The sequence below is a fragment of the Vulpes lagopus genome, chromosome 1 (genome assembly GCF_018345385.1).
Source record: "Vulpes lagopus strain Blue_001 chromosome 1, ASM1834538v1, whole genome shotgun sequence".
In the NCBI taxonomy this organism is placed as follows: Eukaryota; Metazoa; Chordata; class Mammalia; order Carnivora; family Canidae; genus Vulpes; species Vulpes lagopus.
In genome coordinates this window covers 138,925,481-138,952,288 of record NC_054824.1, presented here as the reverse complement: position 1 = coordinate 138,952,288, position 26,808 = coordinate 138,925,481, and the positions used below count along the sequence as shown (strand labels likewise).

General features: G+C 36.2%; 1 protein-coding gene across 1 annotated transcript in view; it reads left to right on the top strand.

Annotated features, from left to right (window-relative positions):
* Positions 1-285: 285 nt before the first annotated feature.
* Positions 286-26,808, top strand: part of SYT4 (synaptotagmin 4) — a 247,903-nt gene continuing 221,380 nt past the window's right edge. Inside the window, exon 1 of the mRNA XM_041725867.1 lies at positions 286-323. The gene's annotated coding sequence lies outside the window, so the exon portion shown is untranslated. The remainder of the gene's footprint in view (positions 324-26,808) is intronic.

Here is a 26,808-nt window from a genome sequence, read left to right as displayed (position 1 = left end):
CCTTGAGGTACATTTAAAAGGTGAATAATGTTTTTCTGTTTTGAAGTGATAGTGGTCTGGAAATAGGATCTGAACAGAAGCTGATTCCAAATGCAGACAGCAACCTGATAATATTGTCATCACCTCTAACATTCACCTAGCAAAAACTTTATTCTAATTAAAGGGTCATAGCATTTGAAGCTAAAAATAGAGGGGCCTTGCAGCTAAAGTTGGAACTACCAAATAAAGCAGGTCAGCTTCAGCATTTGGACAAAAGGAGTTAGTCTGTGTTCACCGATTCAAAGGAAAACTTTGCCAGATGTGTTTCCATGGCACCTTCAAAGGTAAATAGGAGCTGAAGAATTGGGTTTGGGCTGCCTAGTAATGTTGCCTTTTGAGATAAGTTGTAGGTGGGGGCTAGTGGTCTGGGGAGAGAAAGAAAGACTCTGTGACCCTTATCCGAATCCACTTTCTCAGTCAATAATTCCCTGAAAGTAGTCTATAAAGAAAATGTGATATTTAGCAAAGTTGAGATGAGATCATTGTTTGGTGAAATGGGACTTACTTCAATATGAATCTTTTTGAAAGTGAGAAAGGAAGCAAGCCAAACCTTTAATATTCCCTGCCAGGTGCAACTGCACCCACATAAGCTGTTCTTGGAGACATCTGCAGGAACAGAGCAAGTGTCGCTCTTTACACCAAGTTTCTGTCTTAAATTTAAGGGACAGCTGCTTCTATTTGGGAAAAGGGAAAAGTATACATTTCAAAACATGTGCTGCATGTGCCCCTTTCAAAGCTCAGCAATTTCAACAGCAGGAAACACTGATCTTTTTTCTTAACTTTTCTACAGATCCTTGTAACAACAAGACATTCTTTCAAAAACAAGCCTGCATGGAGTACCTGTTCTTTGTTAGGATAGTGTTAGGTAGTGGGATGTAAATTAAGGCACACAATATACTTACCTCAAGAAATACACTTTGTGTGGGATCAGGCATACAATTATATATATTACAAGTTGAAACTGATAATTGATGTAACAGAAATAAAAGAAAACTAATATGAGAATACTCATCTAGAATGGAGTAAGAAGAGATTGGCTTTATATAGTGTGGGACATATGGAGATGAACTTGAAGGTCAAGCACCTTAATAATAAAGGAGACCGTAATGCATGGCTTATGGATAGATGGAATTGCTTGGAAGAAAGAGAAGAATGAAAGGACATTGTTTATTTAAAAAAATAGTTGTCTGAGAGGTGCCTGGGTGGCATAGTTGGTTACGCATCCAACTCTTTGTGTCAGCTCAGGTCATAATCTCAGGGTCATGGGGTGGAGACCCACATCAGGCTCTTCACTCAGTGTGGAAGTCTGATTAAAATTCTCTCTCCCTCCCTTCCTCCCCCCTACCCCCGTTCTCAAAATAAATAAATCCTAAAAAAAATAGTCAAGATACAAACAAAGGGATGCAGAAAACAATGATTATTTCTATTTTATCTGAAAGTTAACACATGGCAAAGAACTTACAGATTTGCATTTGATTCTTTTACTGTATATAAAATGTGAGATAGAGTAAAGAGAAGGGAATGAAAAATTCCTTTAGTAAAGAGAGACAAATACAAAGAAACATTGTATTCTGTTATTAGGAGTGTGATTCAAGAGGCCAACTCTGTTCTAATTGAGCACCTCCCCGTAGCTGTGACAAGCTGTGTGACCTTGCAGAAGTTACTCAGCCGCCCTGAATGTTGGTTTGCTCATCTATAAAATGGGCATAATAACACTGCTCTTTTATCAGGATATTTGGTGTTTTGATGTAATACTTGCAAAAACTTTGGACCTGTGCCTGATAAATAGTAATTCCCTATAATAGTCTTTATTTTTGTCTAGAAAATTTACTAGTTATTGGAAGATTTCAGCTCAACCTACTGGTGAATGGGAGTTAGCATTACTGTCTATTTAGACTCAAAAGGAAACTAAAGAATTTAGACAAATCCAGACAATTCTACATCTTCCTCTGTTCTGCTTTCTTTATTGTATAACAAGGAAAAGAAAATAGGGTGGAACTGGGAAAACTGGGACTCAGGTTTTCAAAGTAGTCTTTAATTTAGTTAAGAAACTCAAAGGTTATAATACCTATCAGAAGCCACCACACATCTAGGCCGTTTGTGTACACCGTTTGTCTCCATTTTTCTCCTGAGTCTTATTCTGAGACTCCTTTAGATCATCCTCTGCCTCTCATTTCCCTGGTGTTCGAGACATCAGTTTTCCTTAAATTACCCACTTCTTAGCAGAAGTTGTTCTAAAATTTTCCTTTTCTCAGTTTCAATGATAATCCCTTGCTTTCATTACTATTATCTGCCTCATGGAGTTGGTTATCTAATTAAAGTAATTCAGATTAAGGCTTAAGAGAACATAAATTTCCCACAGGACATTTGCATTTTGTTAACATGAAGGAAATACCAGTTATTAGAAAGCATGAGGAAAGTACATTTAAAATAGTACAATAGCTTGGGCTCCTGACTATTTATTTATTTATTTATTTACTTACTTACTTAAGATTTTATTTATTTATTCATGAGAGACATGGAGAGAGAGAAGCAGAGACATAAGCAGAGGGAGAAGCAGGCTCCCTGCAGGGAGCCTGATGCAGGACTTGCTCCCAGGACCCCGAGATCATGGCCTGAACCAAAGGCAGATGCTCAACCACTGAGCCACCCAGGCGTCCCAGGCTCCTGCCTATTTAATACTGAGTTTTCCAGGACTTCAGTGCTCCAAGTAAAAATCTGTTCTATCATGAGAAGTGATGATATCCCTCCACAGATACCTTAAAGCTCTTCCAATTAAAAAGTCAACAGCTTTATTTCAACTACATTAGCTTGTTTGATCCTCACAATAACTCTTTATGGTAAGCAGACTGGCACTGACATTCCTCAATGATATACCAGCTACTCAGATCTCTCAGTGTTACATATGCAAGCTTTTTCAGAACTCAAAATTTTGTGGACCTTTTTTTTTTTTAACTTCTCATGAATGTAATCATAAGTATTAATTTTGAGTTTTTACAATTTTATTCTACAATGAATATTCAAAGTATGAAAGTCATCAGTAAAATTAATGTTCCTCTGGCTCAAAATAGTAAATGTATAGGGAAAAAACTAGTTTGATCTCAAAGAGTCATTATATTAAAAGTTTCTTAGAAGCTTCCACTTCTTACTGAGTAAAATCCATGAAATCAACTACCTGCCAGGCTAATGGAAAAACAAACACTGGGTGATCATCTGGGTTTAAATCTCTACTCACACTCTCTTTTTAGGTCTTTAGCAATTCAGTGAAACCCCTTGTTCATTGCTCTTCACTTAGTAGGTATTTATCATATTTTAGAATCATAACCACCAAATACAAAAGCTGAAAGTAACCTTAAAAACAGTTTAGACCAGACCCTATTTTTCAGATCAGGAGAACAGCAGTCTAAGAGCCATAAAATTAGCAGATTTTCTGCAGGCCACAAATGTTACAAAATCTCACATTGGGTCTTGGTTTCCTAATTCATATTCCAAGACTGTTATATGACCCAGACCCCACCCTGTGGTCTGGTCCCACACTTCAACCAGGCAGGTTTAAACCCATAAACTGTCTCTTCCCCATGAGTAATAGCTCTCAAGCCATTCCTCTATCTACATGTTAATATTGATATCTTTCTCCCCTCCTTCCTCATTAATCAATCAAGCCTATTATGGAAATCCACTTCCTTCTTTATAACTCTCTTTCACTCAGATCATTCTGGATACCATCGCCATGCTAGATCTGTGCTCTAATTCATCCTTCTAACTCGAGTCTTATCTGCTATCCTGCCTACCATAACCTAGAAAACATTCTGAGATGCAAATCTGATGATCCCACTCACCTGATTAAACTCTTTTGATAATGTTAACCAACAACCCATTAAGCATTTATGAAGTGTAGTCTTTAGACTCATTAGCTCATTCAATCCTCATAATGTAGACACTGGCACTGATAGGTGAAGAAACTTGTCCAGAGTCCTAGCTAGGAAGCATCAGAGGTAAGATTCAAACTCCAGAATCTAGGCTCTTAATGCACTAAGCCACCTCCACAGCTCACTGGGGTTCTTATGGCAAGGTCTAAACTCCACCTACCCCAACAAGGTTGTTGAATATAGACAATGCTGAATGACACTGCTTGCTTCTCGTCATCACTCGGATTCCATGAGTGTATTTAGACCAGACTAAATCTTCTGATTCCCCCAATACCCTGTTTTCTCCTTCCTCTAGACCAGGTGGGATTGAGAATTTCAGAAATCCTAACTGCTGGGAAAATACCGTGTTCTCTGAATTTTATGAAATTCAAAATAAACATAATGTTAAAACCATTAAGTATAAAGAAATACAATGAAATATTTTCTGTCACAGAAAAAAATATTTTTGATATCTTTCTTTTGATATCACAGAAAAAATATTTTTTCTGTGATAGAAAATATTTCAAATACCAAATTCTTAATACTTGTATCTAATTTTTTTGGAGTTCTGCTTTTCTGGAGCTCTGAGCCTGTGCTTCCCCTGCCTCATTGATAAGCTGACAGGACTTCCTGGGATTCTCATATCAATCATGTCTTTTCTCTGACTTAACTAGATTTTTTTGGAATTCCAGAACAATTACTTTATCTTGGATGATCTTCCCTGAGTCTTTGTCAGACACACACACACTTCGTCACAACATTCTGCATATTTCCTCAAATGCGGTCCTTTGTCATGCTGTGCATTTATTGGTCTCTCCTCAACAGAATCATTTTATAACCAGGACCTGTTACAAACTAGCAGATGACAATTAGTTGACTTTTTAGATCACATTAATATGTGAACGAGGGCTTAATTATAGCATTGTGTTGTATCTGTATTATAAATGCAACAAGGTAGGAATTCAGAGAGACATTGGTTTTAATCCTGAATCTTTGGTAAAATGTTTGTGATCATGGGTACCATCTTTGCATTTTATAACAAACAAAATTTTTGAATAAATGTCTTTACCTTCATCATAGAGACTTCTTAAAAATTTAAGGAGATAATGTGAATAAAAGCAATTAAAACAGAAAAATTATGGTCAGGGAAACATGCTATTTTCATGATTGTAAACTGTATCAATATCCATGAACATTTAATACTGAACATCAAATGATAGTCAATAAAAGAGTACCAGGATTTTAGCTCTTGAGTCTTTAAGCTGAAATATTAACCAGAGCCTTGGCCATATGAAAGGAGGGAGTAAGACACGTTGGAAGCCCAACATTTAATAAATTTCGACAGAGGGTTCAGGAGATCTGGCTATTGACTTGCTAACAAACTAGCATTGGACAAGTAAACATGAAATGAAAAATGAATGATTTACATAATGAGCTGAATTTCATTCCACTCTTTACTGCTGGTGACACATGGTAACTGCACTTACCATGGTGACCATAGCATAATACATAGAAACGCTGAATCACTATGTTGTACACCTGATATCAACATAACATTATGTAGCAAGTATACTTCAATAACAATTTTAAAAATCGAGTACAGAAAAACCTCCCATATCCACCCAGACTCTCCAACTGTTAAAATCTCATTCTATTGCATTTGCTCCATAACCTCTCTCTCTCCATAAGCATGCACATGCACACACACACATATACATATGATCATCAGTCCTTCTTGAACTATTTGAGAGCAAGCTGCAGAGAGAGTTTTTCAGGTGCCTTTAAATATTCTAGTTCAGTTGATCCAACTTAAGGAAATGCTATCCTATCTAAATACCATACAGCCTTCAAAATCAGAAAATCAACAAGGATACGATATTGCTGTCCAACTGTCTTTTTGATTTTTATTCTTATCCAGGTTCTCATCCCAGAACACTCATTAATTTAATTGCTTTATATTAATACAATTTTCTTCAGACTGCAAAAGCTCTTCATCTTTTCTTTGTCTTTAATGTCTTAGATTTAAAATATTAGAATCTTCATAGATGACCCTTAACTGGATCGTCCAGTATTACCTCATGATCAGATGCATATTATGCTTTCTTAGCAAGAAAAAAAAAAGAATTCTGTACTCTTCTTAGTCTTCTTACTTCTTACTTCTCTTCATAGAATATCCATCCATCCCATCATTAATGATTAACCACTAATGCCTGTCTGTTATGTCTTTCCCACTGTAAATTCACAATATTCCCCTGTGTAATCAATGAGTATTTTCCAAGACTATACCAGTGTCCTGTTTTTCATTAAAACACCAGCACCTCTACTCATCAGCTTCAGCTCCACTCTCAACTCCTACCTGAATCAACTAGCGCAATGATGATCACCAAACTACAAATTTCAATTTTCATCTTTTTTTTTTTCTAATGTTATTCTGGGCATTCTACTGTAAGGAAAAACTTTTCATCCTGGCCCTACTTATAAATTTATTCATAAATTTATTTATATCAGTATGAATTCATGAATTTTTATCCAATGTGTTTGAATTCATTATTATTTATTTTGATACTTTAATTGTTCCATATTTGACCAGCAAGGAGCCAGCTCTTATGACTTCTTGACACGTTTACAACATTCTTTGAGCATCTACCACAACAAGATAATCTAGGATTTTTGTCCTTTACTTCTCATGCTCCTAAAATTTCATATTTTTTCTAATATTTTTCAAAAGAGCACTGATGGTTCTAGAAACCAAGATCTGGGTACTACATGTGTTCATTTCTAGTGGGGTGTCATTACTTTTTGGTCTTTTAGAAGGCAGAGCTATGTAATATATTTATATGGGTGAATACTCATTTATATATAATGGATTCTAATATCAAAGGTCATTCTGCCCTCTACTCTTCGAATATTTGGGTTCCTCACTTTTTTCAGTGAGGAATCCTGCTGTTGTTATCTTCAATGTGCTTATTTATTTGCTGAATATAACTGGTCTCACAACTATGCCATTCATTTCCTTCATCTCTCCCATTTGCCACATCTGTACTCATCCTCTTCAGGATGCTAGCTGATAGCTTAGGCTACTGACTTGTTTCATGTAGCTCCCTGCCCTAGAGTGTTGTGTCTTCAGGTGTGAGGGACTGCACAGTTGAAACACTTTTGTATGGCATCTCTTACTCTACCCGGCACCCTACACCCTACACTCTTGGGCACTGACAGACGAACTGTCATTGTGCCTCAGAACTTCTCCTCTCTTCACTGTTACCACTGTTCAGCAAGCCCCCTGATACCTCTCAAGAACTCTGCACTATGAAAAGAAAGGAAGATGGAAAGAGCTGGGACAATGGGAATAGGGGATTATTACTGGTTTTATTATTTATTATAATTAGGTATTTATATAAAGCTATCCATCACTTTACTGTAAATATGCCTCTCTCTTCTGTACCACTCTGCCATATCTCTGTATCTTATATTTATCCAAAACTGTCTAATAAAAATGCTTAGCCTATGTATTAGCTTACTTATCTGTATTATTAGGTAATGATAATGCATAACCTTGAAAGTTTTTGTGGGGATTGACCATTAATACAGAAAAAGTGCTTTGAATAGTATTCCAAGAAGAGTGCGCACTGAGAAGACACTAACAATTACTTCATTCCCGCATGGGCCAAGTTGTTGGCCCCAGAAATCCTGCTTTCAGTCTTCGGGGCCTCAGCAATAGACATCCAGGATAGAGAAGTTTGGATTTCCTTGGTGGTCTATTAGCACTTGGAAGATCTGACCATAGAAGAAAATTAGCATTTTTGAAAACTTTGTGAAGAAACAGGCTATATTGGGGACACTTCAATTGTGGTCAAAACAAGATCAGGAAAGTGGTCATGAGGATCATAAATGATCTTTTATACAAATACAATGTGAAAATGTGCTATGGGCTAAAATGGCTGGAAAAAATGACTGTAGAAGCATAATACTTTAAACCGACACCTTTCTTGCCCTTCTGTTTCCTTTGACAGCCCAACAAAGGCCTTTAGTGTTATTTGAGGCTCTTTGTTCTGTGTCACCAGTCTTGAAATGTGTTTTATGTATGTCAGCTTGAATTCTCTTTACCACACTGTCATTTTTATTTCTTCATTCGCTAGGCATGGCAAGGCTATCTATACAGACTTACTTTGGAGAATGTACTAACTCCTAATCCTTTGCCATTCTCTGTATTTGCAGCAAATATCCCCCTGTTGCTTCAGTGGTGTCAAGCCATTAGTTGAAATGGCAAACGATCCGATCCAGGTGTGAAGATGTATAGCAGAAAATGATGCTAAATTGTGGCAGTGGTAACCCAGCTCATCCTAAGAAGCAAATGGAATTGATCATTTACCACCCTATCAAGAACTTGGTGCTTGATTTACCATTGTTCTAGTGAGCATCGCTCACACTACAGATAACCAGAGAAAAGATTCCTTATAAACTTACACTACTTTCTTTATTGGTATGTCCCTGGTTGTCACCTTATTGTAACAGGATCATTCTTCTTTCTGAGATAGATGACGGAGCATGAGCATCTTCAAATAACATTGACTAACTTCCCCTAGAGTCTTTGACCAGGCCATTCATCTTCTGAAATATGTTTTTAACAGTTTTGAAACAAAGAAATCCAGCATATGGTAGTTAATTTGGATCTTAACGACTCTCTACTTTGAAAAGACAAATGATCAGCAAGCTGTTTCAAACTAAAACCTTAACCTGCAATTTAAGATGAATAATTTATTATACAAACAAAAATAATTAATCAAAACTTATCGTTAAAGTCAAAATTAAGTTATGCTCCCAAGACCATCTGTTGCCAGGTACACACACATTCTCTTCTTATACTGACACAATAGTTTGTCCTATGTAAGTTTAAAAATAGATGTTTTTTTTCTTTTTTAAAGTTAATTAAACACAGGCTATGTTGTTCATTGAATATATATCTCAATGGCTTTTAGTCAAGTGTTGGCTGGAGTAAAAAGCTGTTAAACATTTCTATGAAAGAAAGAGGCAGTAGATAGTGAAGAATATAGCAAAAGAAGCACTGACCAATTTGTCAAACAGAGAGTGACAGGAAAGTGAAAGTTTGCTTTATTAGCAATAATGACAAAATCCATCTAATCTGTCATGAACTCATGATCTAACAGCAAGCTTCCAACTTTGAATACTAGACTTCTTAAAAAAACAGAATTCAATTATCTAGCAATTTTGAATACACAGGATACAAACAAGCCTGGGAAATAAGTAAAATCTGAAATATTTATGAGTAAACAAAAAATAGAAATCCCAAAGCATGTGTCAACCAGCATGTCCCTCATTCAGTGGTTCAAAATTTATTCGTGATACCATTTGAACAAAATTATTGCTACTTGCCACTAAATTTGCAAGTCTTTAATAGGTAAGATGCAGCAAATTGGAAGATTCAAAATAGGCTATAAAAAGAAAGAACATAGAGTAAAACAAAATCATAACTGATAATAAGAAGGGAGGCAGGATGTTAAATAGACAATCCGAAGGGATTTTAAAAATCTGTATATAGCTTATTTCCCTCAGGGAGATATAACCTATATATTTCAGAGGCTCCTGAAAACATTATAGTCCAACTATAGGTAATACATAATGACTGAGGAATAATGTCAAAAAGTGTGCTGACTTCACATAAGTCAAGAAAATAATTAGGCATGGATTGCATCAAATGCTATGTAAATCTAAATTAAAAATAATTTAGGTATATAAAAAAACATGTTTAATAGAACAGTTTGTTGTCCTAGTAATCTGGGTTTGGAAGTCTCCCTTTTGCTTTTCTGGTTCAAAGTGAATTTGACCAAGAATTTTAAAGAACACTCAAGGCAAATATGATCTTAATTTGCTATAATAGACATATTAGACTATATGTGTGGCTAACTTGGAAGATAATTTCAAATAAAGGGTAGGACTAGGCTTTCTAGAAATTCTTCATGTTAGTTGCGAATTCATTCAGTACTCCTCTCCTGGGTCTTTATACCTTAACATAAGTTTTTTAAAGTGTTTTTTTTTTTTTTTAAACACTTTCCACCATAATCCTAAAATTTCAACACCTGATTCAATCAAACTTTGGTTTGAAAAAAAGAATATTTTTCTTCAGTCCCACCTTCCAACATACTTACTTTCTGGTCCAATGTTAAATTTTTCCCCAAAGGACTGGCAGTTGTGTAACAGATTATTTGAGAAAATTTCACCTTCATTTTCAAATGTGTGCTCTGACTCTTTGGTACCAAACAATCCCAGAGTATCCAAAGAAGGGTTACAAGTCTGGGTCCATTTATATTCATGTTAGTTATAATTAGGAATGGGCTAATTTACAAGCTTACTGAAGCATGCACAGTGATGCAATTACTGGATTTTGTGTTATCATCCATCAGCTGGTGGATAGCAGAATCATCTGAGAGTACAGGGGCCTGAGAAGGTAAGGCTGAGGAAAGGGGCTGTCAGGGATAAGAAGTTCCACACCTGCAGCAGCAAGGGGCTCCCTGGAGAAGGAGGAAGGATGCAGAATTTGTGAGCAGCAGAGGGGAATGAAGAGGTGCTGCAGGCTGACTGGCCTGCATAATCATCATACAAAAGGCTCTGCCAGAGTCTCTGAATCAAACATGTAGAAAGAGGGGACTAAATCAGTAACTAATGCAGGATGTCCTAGGCACCTGCAGACTGTATCTCCCAGGATAGTCGGTTTCTCTTGGGGGATTACCTTAGAGAGAGAGAGACCTTAAAAATAACTTAAAATCTTAGAGTCTTTACATTTATTCATCCTATTGTTCTCATTTAACACACCTGAAACAAAGGCCCATAAAGGTAAGGCCCTCAGAGATCAGGTTCCTGATATGATGACCTCAAGTGATTATTTCGGAGTCATAAAACCTTATCATATAGTCAGACATTGTTTTGTTTCGTTTTCTCTCTAATCTGTGATTTATGTGGGTGGCTCAGGAAGGAACACGAGAGAGGAGGAAGTTACTGGATAGTCTGTGAGGCCTTCTAACTCTTTCATGGAGTCAACTTTAAGTTTTGTATTTAAGACTGATTTAAAATCACCAAGCCTGGGATCCCTGGGTGGCTCAGCGGTTTACCGCCTGCCTTTGGCCCAGGGCGTGATCCCGGGATGGAGTCCCACATTGGGCCCCCTGCATGGAGCCTGCTTCTCTCTCTACCTATGTCTCTGTGTCTCTCATGAATAAATAAATAAATAAAATCACCAAGTCTCCCACTCCTTTCCTCTCTCCTTCCCTACTTTGTTTATCTCCATCTCTTCTGCTCTTTTTTCTTTTCATCCTCTCTCCAACCACCCCCTCATCCTCGCTCTCCTCTTTCATTTGTATCCTTCTTTCTTTTCTGCTTTGTTTTTGTTTGTTTTCTTTTGTTTTCCAATTTAGCCTCCTTTTCCACTGAAATGTCTTGGTTACTCTCCACATATCTGTTGATGACTATTACCTGGATCGCTTTCTGTTTACTCAGATCTGCCTTTTATTCACTAATATCTGATTGAAGAGGAAAATATTTGAGACGATACAATGGAAAAATGATGTGGCTCTATAATTATGAAATTTAATGGAAACAATGTCTGTGGGTTAAGATAAAAGCACTAATCTCATTCACTAATAGAATAGTTTAATCCTCATGTAAGATTGTATGGAAAAATAAGATATCATAGTTTATATTAGTAAGACAAATGAACTTCTCTTTTCATGCTTTAAGCTTATGTTCATTTTTCACTTTCAGTGTTTTAAACAGTTCTCATTAACTAGATAGCCCTGTTTTCTTTTATTTGGTTAAGCTCAAGACTCAATCATTATAGAGCCTCCTGACTTCTCTTAATAGAGATATTTTAGAGAGTCTTTTTGGCATTCTGGAAAGAAGGGGAAGGTTATTGGTTAAAGGGAATTTCTGGAGTTCCAATTTGGTGGCTATAGGATTTGTTAAAGTGAATATCTTGTTCTTTGTTAAATTGTGTTGGTAATTGGCAGCCATATTCTAGTGTCTCACTCAATCTCCTGAAGATGAGAAAGGATCCCTATTTCTGATGGATACACATGGAGATTCTAACTGTAGGCTTTCTTCCCTGGCACCCTCATCCCCAATTATGGAAGTTGCAAGGAAGCACTTAAATTTTTTATTTTAGCATGTTCTATTTTTATTGTATGTTGAATTAAGTGCATTTGTAGTTAGCAAATTCATTCAAATTCTGGTCTTCTTTATTTACTAGCTGTATGATAATGGGCATGTTGTTTAAATCTCCATTTTGCCATCCATACTAAGATGTAATAACAACGTTTTTCTCATACCCCAAATAATTGCTATCTATAAAAAGACAACTAGCTTAAAGTGTTTTGTGTCAGACAAAATAACTTTTTAAATGTTAATTATAATAATAATATTAATTATAATAGTTCTAAGAGTACAGAAGTATGTTTTAATTGCTCTGTGTTAATACTAGACCCTCTTTCTGTGGCCTCAGCACTATTATGCCTTTATGTCATAGAGTTGGAAGGAAATTTATAAATTACCCATTCCAGACAGTTGGTATTTGCCTTTTCCCTTTTTGCTCTTCTTGTTTTCCACTTTCCTACCTAGAATGCTGATGTAATGGTGGGAGCTCCAGCAGTGATATTTGACCATGGCAATAAAGCCACATGTTAGAGATGGTAGAGAAAAAAAATGTAAACAAAACCCATACCATCTCTGGCAACATGAAGCTGATATATCTCCCTGTTCTGCCTTCTTCTAGACTTCAATTTTTAACTTACTGGTATATCTAGTCTCTTAATTATTGAAATCAGTTTTCCTCATAGATGGTAATAATTAATAGGTGACTAAACTGAATTGTTTTGAATTATTAGAGCTCTCTCGTCCACAGGTGAAAAGCCAATTAAAAAGGAGAAGGAAGGAAGTTTTTTATCTGTATGTGTGTGTGTGTCAGTTTTCACCCTTTGACTAAACAGTTTCTGATAAAGGAGAATAGTCTTTCCAAATACATATATGTGGCTTTTAGCTAAAAAGAGAGATGTCTCTGGGACATAACATCAGTCTTCTGAAATACTGTATAGCTGCTCTCTTTTTGGAGACTAAACTATTTTCTCCACTTCTTTTTAATTTATGACCTTCTTCCACTTTTTGCTTTAGCATCAATTACCATGTGCTGGTTTGCAAAACAAAACAAAACAAAACAAACAAAAAACATTAAGTTCATTGAATTATCTTTAATATGTTCTTACCTCTGTGTCCCATCACCCTCCACCTTTCTGAGTCCCCCCAGGTATTCCCCAGAACCCCAGAGCTTTGCCAGGCTAAATCTCAGGCAGCCCTGCCTTCCTAAAGTACCCCATCCTTCTCATGTTCATGTCATCAAAACTCACTTTGTTCTGTTTTCTCCAGGCTTCTTAGAGGAGAAGAAAACCATCAACTCACTTACCTTGGGGCATTCCTGGTAGACTCTAGTTTTATACCCTCCCTAAAACGTTCTTTGGATGACTCTAGTTTTGGTGGCTCAATTTTGCCCCTGTAGTGCTATAATACTTATCTGTACCATTCTTACAATTTAGTCCTTAATCACATAATGTATTGTATTCCCCAAGGATCTTACATGTTTTGCTTCTTATAGGTTATATGTTTACTGACAGTGAAACATCGAGTATTTATTATATCCTATAACACACATTTCAGCACTAGAATACTATGCTTGAATTGATTGAATGTGTAATGCTTTTAAACCTTATTGGTATAAAACAAACTATATTCTTATGTCATGAGTATAAAGATGACTGGTTGAAGATACCAAAACATGAAGAATAGATATAGAAAAACAGTTTAAGAAAAGTGAGATGAAATACAAACCAGAGTTTCTGTCTTGAAACAGAGATGTATTAAAAACTGAAGCTAGTCTAGAGGCACTCTTTGTTCAGATAAGAATATTTGAAATGAGGCACCATCCTGTTAGGTCTTTTGTGAAGGTATCTGCAGAACATTGAAAATTGACAAAAGTGCTAGCACTTTGTGGAGAAGTAGGTTATAAAATTACTTCCACATTAACAACCTTTCTCTAGTATAGTGAACCCATAGACTCTTGTCCTGGAGAAAAGTGAGAATGTGAGCCTCAGCATTCCATTCTGTGCATTCAAACTTTTTCCAACATGATATACTATAAGAAACACATTTTTGTGTTTCAGTCCAAATTGCATGCATGCATGGAAAGGAAACAAAAAGGTGACACTCACTCCTTTCTTAGGTGAGAGATGCTTTATATCACCTATTCGAGTCTAGTCTGCTTCCTCATATACAAATGGAAACTCCAAATTGATTTCAGAATCCACTAATTAGTCATAACAAGCAGATTTAAAAATAATACTCTAGCTTTTGTACACAAATTCCTTAAGGCTCTCAGCAAAACAGTTGCCCTTTTGTTAACAGTACTTGTCTATACCCCTGAGAACCATTTGGATTATAGAAACAAAAGGTCTTTGTCCCTTTAGTAAGAAGAATACTGGGAAAGAAGGCATACTTGCAGTATCAGCGCCTTCACAAGAAGGGGTCTTGCCAGGGCAGGGAGTTAAGTGAGCAATATCTTTAAGTCTTCTCCTCTTCACTTGCCTGCAATTGTGAAATTCCCTTGGACATTTTCCTTGTGAGTATTTAATTGTTCTTGACTTTTGAAAGCATAGATTTTTAGTTCTTTTTCTGCTCTGATAGATTTTCATCATGTTTCAAACCGATTAACTAGATCATTTTTAACTCATCCATATTAATAGACCCTTTATTACAGGTGAAGTCATTATGACTTGACATAGGCCACATGCTTTTATAAAATTTTAATTTTCTATTATTTTTTCTGCAAGTAGAAAGGATGGGTCCTCTTTGAGGAATCTGCATTTTTGGAAAATGCCAGAATAATTTTTTTAAAACATAAAATGCTCAGGTCTTCACAACCCATACTTGGCCACTTGTCTGCATATGTATGTGTATGAACTCTCTCTACCTTACATAATTTCCTATTATGGTGTGTATTATACTCTTATTTATCTGTTTATATCTCTTTAGCTACCTACATATATGAAAATCCGTGCTTCCGTCGACCATACTAGCTGTGGAATACAAGTAAGAGTCATAACATCCATAAATAGCAATCCTTTGAATTGCATTCCATAATTCATGCAGCTTCTCTTTTAAATGCATCCAAGCATTTTGGGGATCTCCCAAGGCTGCTTTTGCCACTGTGCAGCTTTGTGATTCTCTTTCCTGTTCTGGAACTTTTTGGTGAACATCTCTGCCTGAGAAACTGCAATCTCTTTCCACACCACTGCCTAAATTCACTCAGCAAGCTGTCCCAGGCACTGCTGCTGAGCAACAGACCCCTTCATCACCCCAGCCAGAAGGTGCTAATGCCATTGGGCCCTCCCTGGAGAACTTCAATGTTCCAAAGACACACTATATTTATCCAAGAGTGGGGAAGACAGAAGATGGTGTTTTCTTCTCTTGTTATAGATACCACACTTTTTGACTTGTCTAGTAATGTCACACAAAATATCTGGAAACCTATCAATTAATTTTTCTTAGGCATTATATTCTCAATGATATGAAATCACTAGAAATACATGTGAAAAGATGGACATGATGCTATGAATGGGAACTGCATTATTCTTGAGCCAAAGTTTTCTCTAACTCCCTCTTCCTTTAGGGTATCGTGTAGCTTTTCACACAAATTCTTGTTCCTTGTTTATTTACTCAGATAATTCCTTGTGGCCTTTTTCACTTCTACGCCTACGTGCCAATGAGAGACATAACTTAGGATCAAGGTGGAATGTCCATGTATGTAATGTTTCCGTATCTGTCTTCTTCTCAAGAAGAGCAGGGTATCCTATTTATTTCTGTATTGACAACAATGTGATTGGCACATGGAAGTAACTTAATTCATTTTTGCTTATTTGAGTAAAATTTAGGACCAGAGGATTGTTTTTGTTCACATCAATTTGTAGGATTGGCATTCAGCACTTTTCTAATTAATCAAGAAGGCAGGGATTTTTTCCGGGGGTGGGGGGAGGTGAGGGGGGCTTCACTAATTGGTTTGCAGTATGGAAAAAAAGAGGTTATTGGCCTCTTGATAAGGGGGTCTGCTTTTATTATTTCAGTTACATGTTTGCTAAGTGAATTAGGTGCTACATATTTTCCTTTATCTGGACCTATTTTTTGTTACTATTGTTAAATCAGGGAGCCAGATCAAATAAAACATGAAGATTTTTCCAGCTCATTCTGTAAATCTGTATTGTTCTTTATCTGGCATGTCTTTTTTAGACTTCCTAAGACTTATTTGACCCATATTTAAAGTCCTTTTTTTCCCCTGAGAATAAAATTGCCTACAGTTAAAATTTACAACTCTAGAATATCCAATCCTATAAAATCTGCCGTCTGCTGCTACAGAAGCCATATGTAATTCATATCGTTTAAGTTCTAAATCTGTGTCTAACCCATTAAATTTGTCTAAATGGACAACGGGTGTGGATGCTAGCAAACCATTCATGAATTCTGTTTCTTTCTATTTCAGCAATTACCGAGTTAGGTCTGTAGTGGTGATTGGGGAATGCTTTTAAAGGGAATTGGTCATGTCAGATTTTGCACATTCCCCTCTTAAAACTTCCTCTTTTTATGCCTACCCTCATATACAAAACCTCCATTTTATAACTTTTTTTTTTTTTAAGAGAAAGAGATGGAGGGTGGTGCGTGCAAGAACGGGGATGGGGAGGAGCAGAAGGAGAGGGAGAGAGAGAATCTTGAGCCGACTTCATACCCAGTGCAATGCCCCACTTGGGGCTAGATCTCCTGACCCTGAAATCATGACCTAAGCTGAAACCAAGAGTCTGATGCTTAATAGACTAAGCCACCCAGGTGCCCCACAGAACCTACATTTTACCTCCTGGTCATCAAAAGTCCTAGACCACCAACCCATCAAAAGCTTCTCTTCTTACCTTCCAATCCTGCTCCAAGTCCACCCTCCCACACACCCTACACATCTCCATCTGCATCTGATTTTTATCATCTCCCAACTCAGGCCAGACTAATCCTCATCTTCTTTTTTTTTAATTAAAAATTTTATTTATTCATTCATGAGACACAGAGAGAAAGAGAGGCAGAGACACAGGCAGAGGGAGAAGCAGGCTCCATGCAGAGAGCCCAACATGGGACTCGATCCAGGGTCTCCTGCCCTGGGCCGAAGGCGGCGCTAAACTGCTGAGCCACCCAGTTTGCCCTAATCTTCATCATCTTTATCTCTCATCTATCCTAAATTGATTTGATTTATTTGTATGGAAATTTAACTACATTGATAACTGACTTCACTAAAATGTATGTTCAGTGCATTCGTTTGTAAACTCAAACACAAATGTATCATCTGATAGTTCTAGATGCCAGAGGTCTAAAATCAGTCTCACTGGGCTAACGTTGAAGGGTCATCAGGGCTGCTTCATTCTGAAGGTTTTAAGGGGAGAATCCATTCATTTGCCTTCTTTGGCTTCTAGAAGCTGCCTGAAGTCTTGCACTCTTGACTCCTCCCTTGCAGCTCTCCATCCTCTTGCTTCCTGGTCACATTTCTTACTGCTGACTCTGACCCAACTGCCTCTCTCTTATAAGGATCCTTGTGATTTTACTGCACTCACCCAGACAATCCAGTATAATCCTCCGATTTCAAGATCCTTACCTTAGTCACACTTGCTTGGTCCCTTTTACCCTGGAAGGTCACATTCAGTGTTTCCAGGGTTTAGAGTATAGACACATCTTGGGGGACACTATTCAGCACCCCACATTTAGAAAGCTCCTATCATCTCTCAGTGTCACTCAATATTGGGAGCAGACTGTCTGAAAGTACATTCATGCTCTACCTGGAATGCCAATCCCAGAAACCTACCTAAGACTTACTGAAGCAGAATCAGGCATGAGACACAGAAAACTTAAGGGTTTTTTTTTGTTTTTTGTTTTTTTTAGTGTCTCCCTTAGACTTTAAGGATTTGTCCATCCCTAATTATTTAATGTCCCATTGACCAAACCAGTTCTTTACAAATGTTACTATTTTTCTAAACAACCAAGTTAGTTAACATGTCTAATATTTCAAGACTTGACTTTTTCCTTAAATCACTGTGGAAATAGTGTTCATATAACAAATGTTTCTGAACTACATATGTATGGTTTTGGAACTTTTCCAGTCATCACTCTGTCTCCCTACACTCTTGAAACCATACTCTCAAATCAGCTCTGGGGCCTTGATCCCATCAGTCACATCTCTTTCTGTAGAACTTGATTTCTCCCTCTGGCCTGGGAAGATGTGCTCTTTTAGCTTCTCTCAACTGACATATGGTTATACAAATTGACAAAGGGGAAAAAATAAGATTGAGGGACCATCTTTTCCCTTTCTCTTTTCCCCACAGTACAGGAGTACATCCTGAGCCCAGCCCCTCATTGTGAAATTCCTGCCTCTCTGCCTGATCAGCTCTGTCTTCTTTCCCACATGGGCCCATCTTTCGGGCTGACTTAGAGCTACTGGAACATCCTGCTCAGTCACTTTGATGCACTTGTACCTGGTATACCTTACACTCCCTTATCCTAAAGTCCTCTTGTGTGCTACCCAGTCTCTCTGCCATTGTATACCCACACTAACATCCACCCATGCCCATCATATACATGCATACAAATCCTCCAAGTTGCACACAAACACTACACCACACACACAAACCTATCCCCAACAAACACACTCATATAGCTACCTACATGTGCAAATCCCCTCCTCATATACAGAAACAGACATGCCTTACACATGAACACTTATACATACCCCTCACCCCACATACATGTGTACACACACACCTACACCACAAAGAAAGCCTACACACATATATGTTCATCCTACATAAAATACACACCCAAACACAAACAGAAACAAACAGCCAGTGAATATATGCCACTGAAATTCAGTCATATCCTCTACATTCATCCTCTCAAAATTACTCTCATATACTCAGACACTCTCTCTCTCACAACCACACACACTGATATGCGTACACAGAGACATATGTGCCTCCCCCTGCAAATTGTCACTCATGCACATTTGCATATACAGACCCACCCTCACACATATGCCCCTATACCATTCCCACACACAACCAACACTGCCTCTATCTTATATAAAACAAAACGTACATGGTCTCATATTATTACATAAAAGTGCACCTCAACTACAGAAGTATAACAGATTTTTTTTAAAGTGTAACAGATTTGAATAAAAACAGCAATAATAGAACTATACTTCTTTTGATGTTAAAAATATTTGCTAAAGTAAACATTCTGTGAAGGAAGTGAGAAAGAAGAGTAATAAACTGTTTTTAAACACAATAAAAGTAAAAGCTCCACATATCAAAAATACATGGGATTTTCGTAAAGCAACATCCAGAGGAAAATTAATCACTTTATAATATACTGTTTTTATAAAATGTAAAAGGGAAGAAATATTCAACTTAAAATTCAAATAATTAGAAAAAGCATGCAAACATCCACAAATATACTGTGGGAAAAAAAACAATAAAGATGATAGACAAGGGGATCCCTGGGTGGCTCAGCGGTTGGTTTGGCGCCTGCCTTTGGCCCAGGGCGCAATCCTGGAGTCCCAGGATCAAGTCCCACGTCGGGTTCCCAGCATGGAGCCTGCTTCTCCCTCCTCCTGTGTCTCTGCCTCTAACTCTCTCTCTCTCTCTCTCTGTATCATAAATAATAAATAAATAAATAAATAAATAAATAAATAAATAAATCTTAAAAAACAACATTTTAAAAAAAGATGATAGGCAAAACTAAATAATAAATACTAAAAGACATCAAATTTATAAATTCAATAGCTTGTTCATTAAAAATATGTATACTGGGCAGCCCGGGTGACTCAGCGGTTTAGCGACGACTTCAACCAAGGGCCTGATCCTGGAGACCCATGATCGAGTCCCATGTCAGGCTCACTGCATAGAGCCTGCTTTTCCCTCTGCCTGCGTCTCTGCCTCTCTCTCTTCTCTCTCATGAATAAATAAATAAAATATAAAAAAATAAAAATAAAAAAATAAAGCTGTTCTCATAAAAAATAAGTATACTAACACCTATAAAATAATTCAAGAAAAAAATATATTTTTAAAATTGCAAGAGAATTTTAAAAATAATCTTATGACTATATGTTAAAAGAATTCTAAATTCTCGGTGAAATAGGTGATTTTGAATAAAATGTTAACTAAATATTAAAAATTAGAATTAAAATTATCAAAACAAAAATTAAATTAGTAATGAGAGAATTTGAATATTTTTAAGTCAACAAAAATAATATCTAATACTCTTGTCAGTTAATGTAATTACTGGAATATCATGTAATTCAAAATTTCAAATTCTGACCTTAATTTTGTATCAAAATTAAGTAATTCTGCAAACTGTTTTGGAAGAAATTAACACCATTCTAGTATTTATGATTAAATAACGTAAATATATCTTCTTTTGAAATTCTGCAGTCAGTTTAAAAATTGTATTGTATGGATATTCTAAAATCTATTTTTTTTACATTTTAAAGTCTTTAAAATTAGGGTGATTTTTCTAATCAGTAATATCTTAAAAACACATGACATTAATTGTATTATAGTTCTTACCACTTCTGTTTGTGAAAACTTGGTCACAGAGCTGTTCATCTGTCATCATTTCACTTGATTTATATGCAATTTCATACTACACGTGTGAGTTTGATTGCTTTTTCAATTTCTTTAAAAAATGATTTTCTTCTGATTCAATATGGAAATGAAAGTTCTATGCAAAAAAGCATGCAAACAGAGCATTGACCTGTACATTCGATAGTCATGGAGCAAATAGCTGCTGTCCGGATGACCACCACCAGCAAAATCTGCAGAGTTATCAGCAACTCAGAAGAAAACCTTGGAGGGAATCTGAGACTTGCTTTTAAGAAATACTGCACAACTAGTACTCTTGGTGTAGTTTTTTCAGTGCTAAATTGGTAATCTACAGTTGAAATGTCTATATTTCCCCCTTTATTTTCTAGGTTTCTAGGAATACATTTCAATTATTAGCTAGTCACATGGGTTTTTTTTCAAGCCAGTTTTAACAGTCATGTAACCAAGTTCTTTCCAACTACATAAATAAAGAAATACTATGTGCAGTTTTCAGGAAGTGCCTGAATGAGTGGACATGTCTTTTCTCATTTTCCTTTTTTGTTGGAATGCGGGCATGATGGTTGGAGTATGAGTAGCCAGTTTTGATCATGAATAGAAATCACATGTTAAGAATAGACAGATGACAAGATACATGATATACGAGTGCCTGATATTATGGTCCCATCAGGGCACCTGGGTGGCTCAGTCATTTAAGCAACTGACTCTTGGTTTCAGCTCAGGTTGTGATTAAACCCAGTGTTGGTGTCTGTGTTCAGCGTAGTGTCTGCTTGAGATTATTTCTCCCTCTCCCTCTACCCCTCCCCCCATTCTCTCATAAATAAATAGATAGATAGATAGATAAAATCTTTTTTGAAAATTATGGTGCCATCCCACTCTTCTGATACTGTTTCTACAGGATTTTATTTACCTGAAAGTAAACCTAATTTCTATCACACTTAAGACATTTATTTGAGTTTTCAGTCACTTGCAAGCCAGTATTAATCTTAACTTACTCAGTGCCATAATGTATGTGCTTTTTATTATCTGTTTGTATGTTTTAAAACGCATGATATAGGGCACCCGGGTGACTCAGTCAGTTGAGCATCCAACTATTGGTTTTGGTTCAGGTCATGATCCCAGGGTCCTAGAATAGAGCCTGCATCTAGCTAGCTCAGTTCAGGGTCTGCCTGTCCCTCTCCCTCAGCTCTTCCCCCTGCTTGTTCTCTTTTTCTCTCTTCAAAGAAATAAATAAAATCTTTAAAAAAATAAAAATAAAGCACATATGGTTGATTTAAACTTCACACACAGTGAATATGAAATGCAAAATAAAAGAATGTGATTTTCTTTAATGATTGTAATTAAGCTGATCTTAATTCATCTTTAATTCCTCTGATGGTAGGCTCTCCAGGGTATTAAAATATTTTTTCTGGTTTAAAATGTCCCTTTGAGTAAATATCAAGCCATTTTTCTTTTCTCAAGAAGTTCTTCTTAACCTCTTTTTTCAAGCACTCTGTTTGAGGAAAGCTCAGTTTTCCTCACACAATCCTGTGGGTCCTTGCTGAACCCCCTGAGATAGATGACACCCCACCAATCAGTTGGCATTGCTTGGGACAGTTAAGTCCTTGGGATTATAAAAGACAAAAATACTTGCATTAAATACCTCAAGATTATTATCTGTATTACATTTACAGTATCATTCGATGTAAATTATTATTGTTCTGGGGAAATATAATAGAGGTAACAAAATGCAATAATTTAACTTATGGCCATTGGAAGAAATTGCTAGAAAAAATATCCTGAAGACATAAATTCACTTAAGAAACACAGAAAAAAAAACGTAGAGTAAAGTTTCTTAGTTGTTTTCAATTTGTTCTTGATCTAAAATTGACAGGCTCCCTTTCCTGTGAGCCTTTTGAATCCTATGAACTGCCATGTATATACAGAATTGAAGATATCAGACTAGAGTCTCTACTGATCTTTCCCTAGTTTTAGATGTGGTTTGAAAGGACATCCTCAATACTGTTCCAGCAAAAGGAATGTAAACTTCTTGCAGGGCATTTAAGATGGGCAATCTTTGAAGCTGTGATTCACAGCCTCTCACCCAGCTTATAAAATGCTAGTTTATGACTTTAGGTTAATGCTTGTTAACATCATGTAATATGGATTCATGGTCATTCAGTTTTAACCCCAACTTAAACCTAATTGGCTTTCAGTAGAGCTTTATTCAAAACAATTTGCTGATTTTAATAGCAAGTCTGCAGACTCAGCGGGGAAAAATGTGCAGATGCATTTCAGGCATTCTTTGAAAAATCAATGTACAATGTGCATGATGTTAGGTTTCAGTTGGTCAAATCAATATGTTCTGGACGTACATGGCTTTGTGATTCTTTTGGCTATCCCCGAGAAGAACATAATAAGATCTGTCTTTTCACATCTATACAAAATGTAAAAAATGTTTACATTAATTTCAAATTCTGTTAAGTGATTTCTATAATCCCTGGACATTTTCTTTCTTTTATTTTTTTAAAGTGAATGTAATATCATGAAAAGAATTCTTATCATGGAATCATAAAATCTTGTTTTCAAACAGAGTTCTACCACTAGCATCCTTAACTTAGAGAAGTTACATACAACTGCAGTATCATACAGTGGTTATTTTATTGTTCTAATTTATTTATCATTAATCAATATCCCATTGTACAAAATGGGATCAATATGCCCATTGTACAAAAGTCAAAATACAGACATTTAGAAACTAAAATGTCAGGCTTTCAGTCGGTCAGTCAGCCAGTTGTTTTCCACAGAGAAAATTATGGTTAGGGATTTTTTATATATTCCGATAAAAGCTTTCTGTATGCATAAAGCATATATATAAACTAATATTATGTATTGAAATATATTAGATGATGGCTTGCTAAGCACTGTTCACATCTTGATTTTTTTACTTAAGCTGTCTTGATGATCCTGTCTTAGCATTCACATTAATCATAACCCCAATCCTGAAATTTACTCTATTTCATTGTATGGAATTACTATAATTTATGCAACCAATTCCTTATTAGTAGACATTTATTTAGGTTATTTCTAATTTTTTTCCTATATTAAAGAATGTTGCAGTGATAGCCTTATGCATATTATTTTGGGTTCATTAGTATCATGTTTGGAACATGACTTCCTAAAAATTGAAGCCTGAGTGGCTATGGCTAATATTGCTTCATAGATTTTGCATCATCTAATACCCCCACCAACAATATTTGAGAGTACTAGTCCTTTTTGCCCCATCAAAACACAGTATCATAAAGTTATTATATTGTATATATAAAAATGGTATCTTGGAATGCCTAGGGGGCTCAGTTGGTTAAGTGTCTGCCTCTTGATTTTGGCTCAGGTTATGATCTCAGGATCATGAGATTGAGCCCCACATTGGGAGCCTGCTTGAGATTCTCTCACTTCCCTAAAAAAATGATATATTTGGACTGTCTTGTACATTTACATTGTACAGATATTTTTGGTCATTTTTTATGTTTAAAAGCTAATTAAACTATTCTTTTGGTTGAAATAATTGTTCATATCCTGTGTTTTACTAGGCTCTTTGTTTTCTTTCTCATTTTTTTATGTGAGATTTTTGTGTATTGCAGAAATTAGACCTTTGTGATATGTGTTGAAAATATTTTCCCAGTTTCTCATTTGTTTTTTGACTTTGCTTATGGTGAAATTTTTCCACTCAGATTTTTTGATATCATAATAGCTATTAGTCATTAATTAGTTGTGTTTTGGTAATTTGTCCAAATTTTAACATCTTTTCTATTCTAGACTTTATTTTTAAATTAATATATTCCTCTAAGGCATTTTTATTAATTTGAAATTTACATTTAAGTCTTGGTTCTGTCTAGAATCTATGTTGGTATAAAAAGAAGATAGGTTGTAACCTACTTTTTATGATTACCTAATTGCCATAAATTATTTATAAAGATACCTTGGGTCTCTCTGAAATATATAATGTCATTTTCCCATTTGGAGAAAACTGATGAGCAGATTTAACTGAGCAAGACTCTTGTGAAGATTTCCTGAAGTTTGCTAAAGTTTTGGTAAAGGTTTGGTTAAGAAAAAATCCATTTCGTTACAATTTGCAGCTTCCAAAAAATGCAAATTAAATATAGACTATTTACAAAGCAAAAGCTATGTCCTATACTAACCAGAATTCTTTGCAAGCACAACTTTTTTGAACTTGGTCACAGGAACTTCTTGCAAGACACATCTATGAAGGCAAGGGAAACAAAAGCAAAAATGAACTATTGGGACTTCACCAAGATAAAAAGCAAAGGAAATAGTAAAAAAAAATAAAAGATAAGTACAGAATGGGCGAAGATATTTGCAAATGACATATCAGATAAAGGGCTAGTATCCAGGATCTATAAAGAACTTATCAAACTCAACACCCAAGAAGTAAACAACCCAGTCAAGAAATGGGCAGAAGAAATGAACAGACATTTCTCCAAAGAAGAGCTACACATGGCCAACAAGCACATGAAGAATGCTCCACATCACTTGCCATCAGGGAAATACAAATCAAAACCACTATGAGATACCACCTTAAACTGGTGAGAATGACTAAAATTAACAAGACAGGAAACAAAAAAAGTTGGCAAGGATGTGGAAAAAAGGGAACGCTCTTGCACTGTTGGTGGGAATGCGAGCTAGTATAGCCACTCTGGAAAACAGTATGGGGGTTCCTTAGAAGGTAAAAATAGAGCTACCCTGTGACCCAGAAATTGCATTAATTGGTATTTATCCCAAAGATACAGATGTAGTGAAACACCAGGACACCTGTACCCCAATGTTCATAGCAGCAATGCCCACAATAGCCAAACTGTAGAAGGAGCCATGATGTCCTTCGACAGATGAATGGATAAAGAAGATGTGGTGTGAAGTATATATATACAATATTACTCTGCCATCAGAAAGAACGAATACCTACCATTTACATTGACGTGAGATGTATCTGAAGGGTATATACTGAGTGAAATAAGTCAGTCAGAGAAAGACAATTCTCATATGGTCTCACTCATATGTGGAATATAAGAAATAGTGAAAGGGACCATAAGGGAAGGGGGAAACTGAGTGGGGGGAAAATTAAAGAGGAAGATAAACCATAAGAGATTCCTAACTCTGGGAAACAAACAAAGGTTGCAGAAGGAGAGGTGTGTGGGGGGATAGGGTAACTGGGTGATGGGCATTAAGGAAGCCACATGATGAGATGAGCATGGGGTGTTATACTATATGTTGGCAAATTGAATTTAAATAAAATTTTTAGAAAGTAAAAATAAAAAAAATTATTTGTAAGCAATAGTTAAGCTAGTCTAGTTTAAGCAAGAAAAAAAAAAAAGAAATCTAGCTACAATGGAAGCTGAATGAGAGATTTCTGTCTTCCTCCTTGGGAATATAAGTAATTACCCAAATGTAAGGAGAGTGTCCAAAAACATCACAGATGTCCGTGTCATATCCTTCAGTTAATTTGGTTATCACTACAACCCTATGAAATAGGGATCAATTATACTACTGTCTCCATTTTACAGGTAAGGAAATGAGAGCCCAGAGAAGAAGTAAGAAATTTATTTTCATATCATTCACTGTACTTGATATTCCACATTATCCCATTTAATCCTCACTAATCATTGACCAAGTTAACTATCCTTATGTTATAGATAATGTAATTGGGTCTTAAATTGGTTATGTGAATTGCTTATGGTCACAATGCTGGTAAATTACAGAATGGAGATTAAAATCTATGTCACTTGACTCTATAGGCAGTATTTTTTCCAATAGTCTAGGTTGCCTTTATAAAAATAGAAGATCATAAACCAGGAAAGTAAATTATTTCAATGTCAGCTGATACCTGAAATGTAGTGTTCAGACCTCTTGTAAATTATCAACTTAGATTCCAACAAATGTAGGCAAAAGAACTTTTTTTTTCAAGATTTTATTTATTTATTCATGAGAGACACAGAGAGAGAGAGACAGAGACATAGGCAAAGGGAAAAGCAGGCTTCATTCCGGAAGCCTGATGTGGCACTCAATCCTGCGCCTCCAGGATCACGCACTGAGCCAAAGGCAGATGTTCAACCGCTGAGCGACCCAGGCGTCCT